Here is a 13,171-nt window from a genome sequence, read left to right on the forward strand (position 1 = left end):
TAACAATAACATAATTCAAACCAGCCTCCAAGTTTTTTAGTTTTTGTAGTACCCAGCAAATTGACCACCCGGTTAGGGTCGCGGTAGCTGTGAGCTTGCATTCAGGATATTGTGGATTCGAATCCTACAGTTGGCAGCCCTCAAGATGGTTTTCCGTGGTTTCCTATTCTCACACCATGCAATCGCTGTGGCTGTACCTTAATTAAGGCCACGGCCGCTATCTTGCCAATTCTAATCTTTTTTCAACCTTATGTTGCTAAAAACCATCGATGTGTTACTGCGACGTTATGCGACTAGTTTTAGAAATGTACTGAACATGGCACAAAATATTATACCTACTATCGTTGAAAAAAGTATAGACTCCTGAGGTTATACATCAATAAAACGATTATCATTTGTTTATATTTATTGAAATTGAACACAATGTGTACATATGTGTTAAAGGTTACAATTTGGTAAGACCCCAACTAGAGTATGGTTCCAGTGTATGGGACCCTCACCAGGATTACTTGATTAAAAATACTGGAAAAAATCCAAAGAAAAGCAGCCCGATTTGTTCTGGGTGATTTCCGACAAAAGAGTAGCGTTACAAAAATGTTGCAAAGTTTGGGCTGGGAAGAACTGGGAGAAAGAAGACGAGCTGCCCGACTAAATGGTATGTTCCGAGCTGTCAGCGGAGAGAGAGCGTGGAATGACATTAGTAGACAAGTTTGAGTGGCGTCTTTAAAAGTAGGAAAGATCACAATATGAAGGTAAAGTTGGAATTCAAGAGGACAAACTGGGGCAAATATTCATTTATAGGAAGGGTAGTTAGGGATTGGAACAACATACCAAGGGGGATGTTCAATAAATTTCCAATCTTATTTAAATAATTTAAGAAAAGGCTAGGAAAACAACAGATGGGGTATCTGCCACCTGGGTGACTGCCCTAAGTGCAGATCAGTATTGACTGATATTGATATTGATTTGTCATTTCTTTCTTTTGGTACATCACTTCGTTTTTACCAGTCCCTAGCAAGTGTGCTGATGCGTTGTGTTCGTTCATGCTTTGTCCCACATTGAAACAAGCTACACCAACATTTAGATTATTTTTAATTATGTGCTGTAGAAATTTGTATCACCGAGCTCGATAGCTGCAGTCGCTTAAGTACGGCCCAGTATCCAGTATTCGGGAGATAGTAGGTTCGAACCCCACCGTCAGCAGCCCTGAAGGTGGTTTTCCGTGGTTTCCCATTTTCGCACCAGGCAAATGCTGGGGCTGTACCTTAATTAAGGCCACGGCCGCTTCCTTCCCAGTCCTAGCCCTTTCCTGTCCCATCGTCGCCATAAGACATATCTTTGTCGATGCGACGTAAAGCCAATAGCAAAAAAAAATTGTATCGTACCCAGTTAAAATTCTAAAGCAGGTTGAACAAAAAAAAGTGCCGGTATTTTTTTCCATTTCCAACGGAGTGCTCAATTTGAAAATTCATAACTTTAAAAGTATTGATCTGATCGTTACCAAATTTTAATATGTCTTAAATCAACTTATTGTTGATCTTTATACCAGGTTTTACTTCATCTGATATATGTGAAAAATGCTGTAAATTTTGTGAAATAACATTTTCTCATTATTGGATGATAATAGACGTAAACAATTCGGCTTGTTATCAAGCTGCCGGGCGAGTTAGCCGTGCGGTTAGGGGCGCGCAGCTGTGAGCTTGCATCCGGGAGATAGTGGGTTCTAACCCCATTGTCGGCAGCCCTGAGGATGGTTTTCTGTGGTTTCCCATTTTCACACCAGACTGTATCTTAATTAAGGTCACGGCCGCTACCTTCCCACTCCTAGCCCTTTCCTATGCCATCGTCGACATAAAACCTGACTGTGTCGGTTTTACGTAAAGCAACTGGGAAAAAATCAAGCTCATGAGAATGTCAGGCTAAAATTAAAACTGATTTTTGCCTTGTGCTATTGTTGGTTTTATATTGATTTATATTTAACTGAGTGGTTCTGAGAGAAGAAAGCAGCGTATGGGCCGAGCGGTCTTGCCCAGCTGACCTATTTGCCGCGCTAACTGAACTCTGTCACTGCTCTGTATCAGCTTCCTCGAAATCGATGTGTTGTGGGGTGAGAAAGTGGAATAAGAGAACAGCATGCTAGATGACGAAGAGTGGTATTTCGCCTCCATTACCCGGAACTTTAAATACAAGACGTTTCAAAAGTTGAATGCATCCCACCATTACTACTGATACCTTGAAGCGAGGATACACTTCGAATAAGCCCTGTCACCTAGCCCCTAGTGAAGGTGAATTTCAATGTCCTGGCCAGTAATCGAACCCGTCACCCTTGTATCCGAAAATCAACACGTTCACCGTTCAGCTACGGAGTCTGAAAAAGAGTTAAGGCATTTTTGGCGCACACTGTAGGGGCTTAAACTTTTCCTTCTCGGGAAAAGCCAACGATGAAAGATGAACATGCTACCTTTACATTCCTTTCAGAAACGAGTAGTGAAGATTCTCACATTATCTTTCATTTTGCCTGCGATTCTCATTGTTCACACATGGATCAAGATGCCAGCCAAACCACAGCTAACGGGAGGATAATTCGCCATGATCATTAGTGCAATATGCTTTTTTTCGAAGCGAGAGTGAAAAGAGCAGTAATAAGAGGTATCCGGTTTACCAGAAAGTCTCGGAGTGTGTAGGAAGATCAATAACGACGGTAAAGAGATGTGCCGATTCAGTGAAAGAAATGCAGAGAATGCAGGATATGGACCGAGTAAGATGTGTGTGAGGACGGGAAAACCGAAAATAAAGCTGGACGATTTTACTCTTGGAGTTATTAAGAGGAGTATACACGGCTTCTATCTCAACAATATGTTCCCTACAATTCAAAATTTCCATCAGAAACTGAACGAGATTATGACTGATTTTCCAGAAATATCAAGAAAAACTCTTTCAAACATTGCGAATAATTTACGATTTTCCTACAAAAAGCTTGACAAAGAGCCTGTTTTGATGAAATCGGTGACAGTTGTTGCATCGCTCAATACATATTTATGGAAACTGAGCACTCTGGGCTCATCAGGGTACAAGATCTTTTATACCGACGAAACATGGTGTGGCCAGAATCATACAACGAAGTACGGATGGCAAGAAAATGTTACTGGTGCTTTGAACAAGAGTTTTAACTATGACCAGTGCAGAAGTCACATGCTGGAAATTTTGCGGATGGCGAGGAGCAGGAAAACGTTCAATAATTCATGGGAAGTGAAGACGACTACTACAACGAAGTGAACTCTTCACGTTATCAAGAATGGTTTGAAAAAGTGTTGGCTCTTTTACCTGCAAAGTCTGCTATTGTGATAGATCAGGCGCCATACCATACAATGATTGATCATGACACAAAGAAAACCCTTCTATGTCTTGGATGAAAAATCAAATCATTACGTGGATTATAGCTAGAATCCAAAATTTTGAAAAACTGTCTAAAGCGAGGCTCATTGTTCTCATCAAGCCACACTTCCGGACATCCGAAAAGAAACTCGAGCCGATTATCAAGCATTTTCGTCCTGACGTTGAACTCATCTGGCTGCCGGTCACTCACTGTCAGCTTAACCCCATAGAGTTGATATGGGCATATGTAAAACATAAAATAGCTAAAGTGAATACGTCCAACCAGGCGGAGAGAGGAAAGTCAATGGAGGTGATGCGGGATCTGTGCCAAGAAGCCTTGAGATCCGTTATTCCCGAGCTATGGAAAAAATTAATTGGACACACCAATAAAATTGAGAAACATTATTGAGAGAAAGATGCACTCACGCATGACGTCCCTACTATTGATCCTCTTGTAATAAATTTAAACTACAATTCATCTGATTCATCCAACAGTGATTATACTGACGACTGAAGGAGGGGCGTATTAAATCTTTCAAATATTTGAGTACATGATTTATTGTTAAAGTTTGAACTCTGTAAATAGGCAGTGAAAACATGTAAGTACTGTGTTATAGTACAATGACAACAGTTTTTTTAGCTGGTACACCATTTTTAAACCTGCCTTTGGTCGTCCAAAGCCCTCATGAGAAAAGGTGATGGAAAATACTATTTTTCTTTAAAAACTAGAGAAAACACGGTATTCGATATTTATCATATTGAATTACACGTGCGCGATTAGATATCGCTGTGGAACGAATGCTACTGTGCCCCACGCGTTCCGCTGACCTGTGTTGTTAGCGACAGCGTAATCTGTACCCTCTTACTAAAGTTCAAGTACTATCTGCGGACTTTTTATCGATACATTCGTGTACGGGTTTGAGGAGTACGGAGGGAGCAATTCCGGTTCCAGTAGTACTGCCAACTGAATGGAAATGAAATCTGAATTGAATCGATAATATGATCGATCGATATGAATTTTGCTAAACCTTTGTTATCTTAAGCCAACAACTGTGTCACACACACATTATATAACATTTCTCGATGCGAATCTTGTTCCTAGAGTGAATTCTATAGTTTGGCTTTGCTGTGTAAATAACAACAGTACTAGTACGTAAAGTGTACGCCAGATGTCGTACAGCGATGCATAAGTGACTCATAGTTTGTGTTTCAAAGGTTGCCAGTACGAATCTCGAAGATTGCCGAGGTCGACCAATTCAGCACTAGGGTGTAAATCTATCCAGAAAAGGTGCGCAGATAGTAGATATGAGACATTTTAGAGAAACAATGAATTCTTCCCTACTTCTAAGGAAACTAAATTTCCAGATAATTCTGCAAAGTGCGCTGATGCATTAATCACTAAAGAAACGAAAAGGTCTTTCTCATAAGCCAGAACTTACGGCGAAATACAAGATAAACCACATAACTCTATCGTTGACATATCGAACGCTAGTCCAATAAAGGTTTTAAACAACTGACAAAACAACAAACATCCACTTATTGTACAGCAGGGAACGTCCAGTATATTCACCCGGCAACGTTGCTAGGGATTCCAGGGCCAAATGCATTGTTCTCGCAGACCTGTAGGCTACTTTCTTCTCAGACAACCACCCAATTAAATATAAATCATTATAAAATCAACAATTGAATACATAAAAAAGCAATTTTAATTTTAGCCTGACATTTTCATGAGCTTTATAATGTACCCGTAAAAAAGTGTTCATATCTTTAAGGCGCTTGATATTAAATTAACGAGCATGGATCTTATCCTAGGGAGTGGCTTTATCATTGGAGTTGGTACAGAGAGGGGTATAGTTATCAATTTTAGAGATTCTTTTGATAAATTGAGTTTATTGATCATCAAAAGCAAGTTCATATCACCTTCGTACAGCAGCATGGAAGTGTCGTGGCTGGTTGGTACCTTCGAGTCCTGGGATGGCGCCGGACATCGCCTGGGCAGTTACCACACCTGCTCGGATGAGGAGTTCTGGAATGTCTCGAGGTTCTGGAATGTCTCGAAGATTGGCACACGTTCCTGGGTTCGATTTGAGACGTAATTCACACTTGAGTTTTCTGCACGGCACTCCACACATTCATGGCACTGTCTGAACAGATATGACCTTTTAATTATGGTTACTGCACTCTAGATATTAAATCAAACGTTCTGGAATAATCACTCGAAGAACAAGATGATTTTGACTTTGTACCGGTAGAAATGCAAGTTCATAACGCAAGCTTACTGTAAATTGGAATGTTCTAGAGGATTATAGTTTCTGAAGATTTAAAACACATTGGCAATGAACTGAATAAATAGCACTCGGAAACTGTCTTGTTCTGTCAATAGGCGAAGTGAATAGCCATTAAAGAAAATGATATTTGAAAGAAAAAGTCTGACTTCATAAATTATGGATTCACTCAAACTATTGGAAAGTTCTAGGCTTTCTGGGAACGCGACATGCGAATTCTGAATTGTCACAGTCTTTAATGAGGATAAGAATCAAAACACAAGTCCCAGTGCAGCACTTGGAAAGTATTGCATATTTCACAATTAAACGTAATGTTGAACGTCCCCTAAGTTTCACAGTCTTTACAAGACATAAATTCAATGAAGCACTTGGGAAAACAAGTCATATCGTTCACACGAAAGTTTATGTCGGTAGGGCACAAGTTCATCCTACACGCTCGGAAAATTTCAATGTTCCAGAAATTGATTCACAAAATACAAATTCGAATAAGTTCGAAACGTAAGTTCCATGTGGTACACAACACTCGTGAAAATTCAAAGACCTTTCAATCGTCGTCGAATAACTAAGTCCCTATGTGTCACTTCAAAATAATAACAAAGTTTCAATGTGTAGAAATAACAAAGTTCCAATGTGTCAAAATATTAAAGTCCCAACACGACACTCGAAGAAAATAAAGTTCCGATGTGTCAAAATATTAAAGTCCCAACACGACACTCGAAGAAAATAAAGTTCCGATGTGTCAAAATATTAAAGTCCCAACACGACACTCGAAGAAAATAAAGTTCCGACGACAATGTTCCAGTATATCACCTTAAGAAAATAATAAAGTCTTACCGCGACACTTGGCGAAAATAACTAAGTTCCAATGAGACGCTTCAGAAAAATAAGTTCCTATATGGCACTTTAAGAAAATATCAAAGTCCAATCACGACACACGAAAGATAACAAAGTTCCAATGTGTCAATATGACAAATTTCCAACGCAATGCTCGCAGAAAATAACAAAGTCCCAATCAGGCACTTCAAGAATATGATAAAGTCCCGACACAACACTTTGAGAAAATACCGAAGTTCCAATACTTGGATTTCGAAGACTGTCAACTAGAAGTTCGACACACACAATACTCCTCCTGTCACCCGTGTCACAAAGACGGCGGAGTGACAGATACTGAATTCGCAGGTCGGGTGGTCCTCCTTTTATACCCGTCCGCGTGGAAGTGTCTAGAATCCGGGTATTATCTACCCTTATAACTCTTATAATACTCGGTGGATTTTCTTGAAATCTTGACAGATTACGTCCATTGTAATGGTTTTTAAGATGGCAGTGTCGAAATAGCGATAATGTAGCGCAAAATGTACTTTTGAGGGTAAGCTGGAACATTACCATATATGGTTGCGTATAGCTGCCCTACGGCGGCCATGTCACTCGCTGGGTACGTCACTGCGTTCGGCGGGCTGCCTACCTTCCACTTCGCGCGAAGTTCAACAAACATACTTCGGACTTCTCTCGTAGCGGCGTTCCCGGTACAATAACAAACCGAATTTCTTACCCAGTAATGAGAAAATGTTGTTTCACAAAATTTACATCAACTTTTTCACAAATACCATATGAAATAAAAACTTGGTATACAGATCAACAATAAGTTGCTTTAAGGCGTGTTATTGTTTGGTAACGATCAGATCAATACTTTCAAAGTTAGGTTTTTTTTTTTGCTAGGATCTTTACGTCGCACCGACACAGACAGGTCTAATGGCGACGATGGGATAGGAAAGGCCTAGGAGTTGGAAGGAAGCGGCCGTGGCCTTAATTAAGGTACAGCCCCAGCATTTGCCTGGTGTGAAAATGGGAAACCACGGAAAACCATCTTCAGGGCTACCGATAGTGGGACTCGAACCTACTGTCTCCCGGATGCAAGCTCACAGCCGCGCGCCTCTACGCGCACGGCCAACTCGCCCAGGCTTTCAAGGTTATGAATTTTCAAAGTGACCGCACCGTTGTAAATGGAATATATATATATATCGGCTCTTTTTTCGTTCGGCCTGCGTTAAAATTTTAACTGGGTACGAATAAAATAAGCTTCATTTTGGTGTAACTTGTTTCAATGTGGGGAAAAAGAATAAACTCAGGTGTCTATACTTTTATATGATAGACTGCAATCAGTCTATCTACCTCGGGTGTCTATACTTTTTTCTACGATAATAAATTCGTTTATTCTCCAAGATCATGTTTATAACGCTACGAGAGTCTGCAGCAAGCTGCAGAGCTAGGAACACGTTGCGTTGTGCAGGTTTTATAACGCTCATTAAGTGCAGACGAGGAATCTTGTTGCACAATGTCTCCATAGTTTGTTTTCCCAAGGTTAAAACACTACTAATAGCCTGCACCTGTTGTGATACCATTATGGCAACTAGAAGGAGGCGAGTCCTGTTCTAGGCTACTAATTTCTTTTCTTTTCTTTTCTTTTCTTTTCTTTTCTTTTCTTTTCTTTTCTTTTCTTTCCTTTTCTTTTCTTTTCTTTTTTTGCCTTACGTCGCACCGACACAGATATGTCTTATGGCGACGATGGGTGAGGAAAGGCCTGGAAATGGGAAGGAAGCGGCTGTGGCCTTAATTAAGGTATAGCCCACAGAAAACCATCTTCAATGCTGCCGCCAGTGGGGTTCGAACCTACTATCTCCCGATTACTGGATACTGGCCGCACTTAAGCGACTGCAGCTATCGAGCTCGGTGTTTCCCATTTTCACACCAGGCAAATAGATACTATGTGTTTTGTTTCAAAACAAGGATTACCTTTCAGGGGTCATTGAGAAACTGAAGAATCGAAGATTCTTTATTATTCATATTTAATTTTAAAAAATTCTTCGCCTGGACGTGTCGCGAGAACTCTGTTGCAGTAGTCTGCCACCGTCAACGCTGAGCGAGAGGCTGTTACCACTCCATGCAGTGGTTACCGTACGCGTTGAATCTCTTCAACATTACTGCTCCTGCGCCAAGCAAGGCCCCTTTCCCCTCGACACTGAGATGTATCCTAGTACGTTCTCCGGTAGTGTTACCACAGTGAAAAGTGGAAACAAAAGCTTATAACGTCGGTGCTGATCTGTTCCGTCCGTTCGTTCCGCCGCACTCAACAGTGCATTGTTATATTACTGTGTTATTGTTTTCTATTATAATACGATGTGACTTCTCTTGTTAAAGTGTGAATTTATATTTAATTTATCTCAAGTAAGGATAGGCTATAGGACTGCACAACGTATTAAACATTAACATGAGTGCTGTCGCTTCCACCTCGAAAATAGTTGAGTTGGCGGGCCCAGAATGTTCATGTATAATAGAAAGCTTAATGAACACGCCATTTTCGTTAAGTACTTTTGAATAAACGAAAATCATAATTGAAAGATTCTCTTAAAATTTATTCAAGGAATCGAAAAGAACAGTACGATAATTTCATGACTTGTGGTACATCAATCTGGACTGGTTATGTGGTTGTGCAAAAATGAATAAACTGTACTGTTGGCCATGTATTCTATTTTCCTCAGAAAATAATGCTTGTAATAAAGACGGTGTGGGCAATTTAGATAGTTTCAGAGTTTTAAAGAGACGCCATGATGTGTTTCAAGCACACATCAACGCTGTTGCTGATATGATTCAGTTCAGGTCCAGAATAGAGTTCTGTTTGAGTACAGCTTACAGAAAAAAATTGTCGAGCTTAATAAGCTATTAAAACAATAACAGATATATTGTCAGCACTTTAATAGATACTATGTGTTTTCTTTCAAAGCAAGGATTACCTTTCAGGGTTCATTGAGAAACTGAAGAATCCGATAACAGAAGTAATTACAGGGAGTTACTAGCATTAATTGCTAATAAAGATGACGTATTTCGGCACCACTTAGAAACATCTACAGTTTTCTCGGGACTTTCATCTGATATACAAAATGGTATTATTGAAGCCATAGCTACTTTTATGACCAGCGAAATTAAACACGAGGTTAAGAAAGCAAACTTGACTTCCGTTATTTTGTATGAAAGTACAGACGTTTCTAACAGAGCATAACTCTCGACTGTATTTAGATATGTTAGTCCCGAAGGCGAAATTCAAGAGAGATTTTTGAGATTCAGTGATGTAAGCAGTGACCATTCTGCTGTTTCTCTCTTTAACATCCCTTTGGAGTTGTCACCGTGTTTTTGTAGAGCAGAGAGGTGAAAGAAGGTGCGGGCATGAATGGGTCGATATAAGACAATCAGAAGATTCATTTAAAACCTTAAAATTAGAGCTATATATCTTTCTCTGCTAATTTTTGTTTCTTTCTAGATGTTAGCCAACGGCCGTAGCCGTGTTGAAACACTGGATCCCGTGAGATCTCCGAAGTTAAGCAACATTGGGCGTGGTCAGAAGTTGGATGGGTTGCCACGAGCTGTTGATGTGGAGGAGCGGGAAGGAAATGACCACCCTACCGCACGTAAACTCCTGCTCAAGAACACCTCTGCGGAGGTTCGGACCTGCCTTTGGGCAGAATAACCCTTACCTTACCTTTCAGATGTTAAATTTTGACAAACAATTCGCTCAGCGAAAACAAGATTTCAGATACAATAATGAAATATAGAAGTAATATAATTAATGCTCCAGGAAAATTATCTAGGAGAGTACTCTCCAAACATTACACCATTTCAGCCTTCCAAGGGCACCATTCCAGAAACGTCCAGGTCTATCAAAGGCACAACTTACATTTTTCCAAATTCAAGCAGATTCGCTGTTTCATATGCTGAACAGTCTAACATATTTACATAAAAGGACTGAAATAGAATTTCACAGGGGTATCGAATACCCATTCTACTGGGCCTTTGTGAAAAACAACAGGTTAAAGTTACTGGCCCAAAAATCAAAATGGTGAGGAGGCGGACACTCGTGCTCCTTGAAACTTGAAATGAAAAGTTTAAAACCCTATTTGGGATTATGGCCCGAAGTTGCAGAGGCTAAGCCTATACTACTTAGGTGACTAGCTGGAAATAATTTTTAAGTTACAAAGATTACAAACTGAAAAAGGTTACCAAATCATAGTCACCTCAAAATCAAGTTGATAGGGAACACGAGAGGGTCGCTCACTCTCTATTCCCTGATTTCGGATCCAAAAAAAAATATATTCATTCCTTCCTCCGAAAATGTTTAACGCACGAAGACAAAATTCCAAATAGCGGTAGGCTATATATTTTAAATCCTAAGTGTGAAATAAGAAATATTTTTAAACGTTTCTCCCCTAAACTATTCATCCCTCCAAAACCGTTTGGTTTACAAAGTTGTAATCTTACGAGAAGGGTCTTCTTTATGCCCTAGGTGTAAAATATCGTACACTTCAAAGTATTTCTCCCTTGAGGGGTTTATATGGTGGTTGACTCACAAAAATAAATACAAGTAACAAGTGGACTTAAAACAATAAACGGGTTTTGATTCGGGGATGAGGAATGATGACAAAAATATGCATTTATGTGAAACCTTTTGAATTGCGAAATTAAAATGTCATATGATATCCTGGGTGCCGTTTCAGGCACGAATTTTTTTTTCTACGAAGGGTGGTTTTCTGTATCCTAGACCAGCAGTTACCCACGGCTTCGCTCACGTGGATTTCGTAATATGATAAACGTAATCGTTCCTCTGCACTGTACTAAGACATTATCTGAAAATCCCTAAATAATAAAATCTCACCGATAAACTGTTTCATTTACCTCAGAAACTTTTTGTAAACCAAGTTTGTGGTATTGCCTTTTGGGGCTAAGATGACCTTGCGACGTAGACTTGCACATGTGAGAAATACTCTTCTCTCAAGTCGAAAAAAGTAAGAAATACATGTTTCTTTAATTTTAATGGAGTTTCCAAATACATATTTCCACGTCTGTAACATCTTCAGCTTTTTAGAAATAAGTATCTCCATAAAAGGAATTCAACGACTTTATCAGTCCTTCCCCCACTCCCACCTAAATGGATTTTTCCGAAAACCAAAAAATACATTTATTTATTATTGAAGGAGATTCCAAACACCAATTTTTACCTCTGTAACATCTTCAGTTTTTGAGCTATAAGTATCCACATAAAAAATAATTCAACTCATTTTCACCGCCGTTAAGTGTCTTTTCCGAACAAAAAATACGTGTTTCTGTATTTTTAAAGGACTTTACAAATACTTATTCCCTTGTCTCTAACATGTTAAGTTTTGGACATATAGTGTAGATATACCGGTACTCATTTTAAAAATTCAGCCACTTTTTCAACTTTTCTGCCCCTTAAGTGGTTTATCCCAAACGAAAAACACATGATTCCTCATTTTTAAAGGAGATTTAAAATAACGGTTTTTACGTCTGGAACATCTTCAGTTTTTGAGATATAAGTAACCTCGTAAACAAAATTCAACTCCTTTACTTAACCCCCTCCCAATTAAGTCGATTTTCCGTAAACGACAACGGCACGTGTTTCTTAATTTTTAAATGAGATTCCAAATACCAATTTTCAGGTCTGTAACCTTCGGTTTTGAGATATAAGTATCCCCAAGGGAAGAATTCAATGTTTTCACTTCATTTCCTTCCCGAATACAAAAAAAATACATGTTTATTTATTTGTAAAGGATCTTACAAAACCAGTTATCATGACTGTAACATCTTCAGTTTTTGAGATATATTGAACCAAATCGTTCATGATGTGATAGACTAATATTTAACGCAATTATAGCATTGAGCCATAGGGCTCAATTTACATTTGGCGCGTAGCCATATTGGAAGCTGTTGTTGAGGCGTAGTCCGCTGAGACGGGCGTGGCATCATGTGTGAGTGAGAGAAAAGGTGCTGGAAAGGGACAAAGACACTTGAATTTTGTTTTGGGAAGCACCATGTCACCGTGATAAAAATTAAAGCGGCAGAAAGCAGACTTCTCACGTCGAAAAAATCAGGCCATATCTACTCTCTCAGAGGGTTATTAGAGAGGATAAAATCATAGAAATAATCCTAGTGATTTTCCGTACGATATGATGTGTCTTGGGACACTAATTGATAATTAATTCAATAAAACAGCATTCGAGCCTGAACCGTGGGAACGATAAGAGTAGCCGCGTACCAATCTCAAGAGTGTTTGCTGGTAAAACCCCTGGCGTGACGTGCCTTGCTCTTCCCTATAAGAACTGAGAGCTTTGGAGGGAGACATCTAATTCTGTTCCAAGATTTTCTCCTGTGCGGTCGTGAGTATGTCGGCTTGATCAAGATTTTGCGCCATAGACTTTGTGCTGAACAAAGACTTAACATTTATTCAGTGCGGACATTTAATAATTCGACCGATAATCGCACAATGAACTCGGTGTAAAACAGTTTTGATTTTATTATTCCGATTGAACATTTCACAGTACGGTCGGGAGTGAATTACGGTATGACTGATAATAACGCCGTATGCATAGACTTCGTCGTAGAAGCTGTATGGGCAAACTGTGTAAATAGGAAAATGTAGAATAGAGCTATAGACTCGAGCAGCCGAT

The sequence above is a fragment of the Anabrus simplex genome, chromosome 3 (genome assembly GCF_040414725.1).
Source record: "Anabrus simplex isolate iqAnaSimp1 chromosome 3, ASM4041472v1, whole genome shotgun sequence".
NCBI classification, from domain to species: domain Eukaryota; kingdom Metazoa; phylum Arthropoda; class Insecta; order Orthoptera; family Tettigoniidae; genus Anabrus; species Anabrus simplex.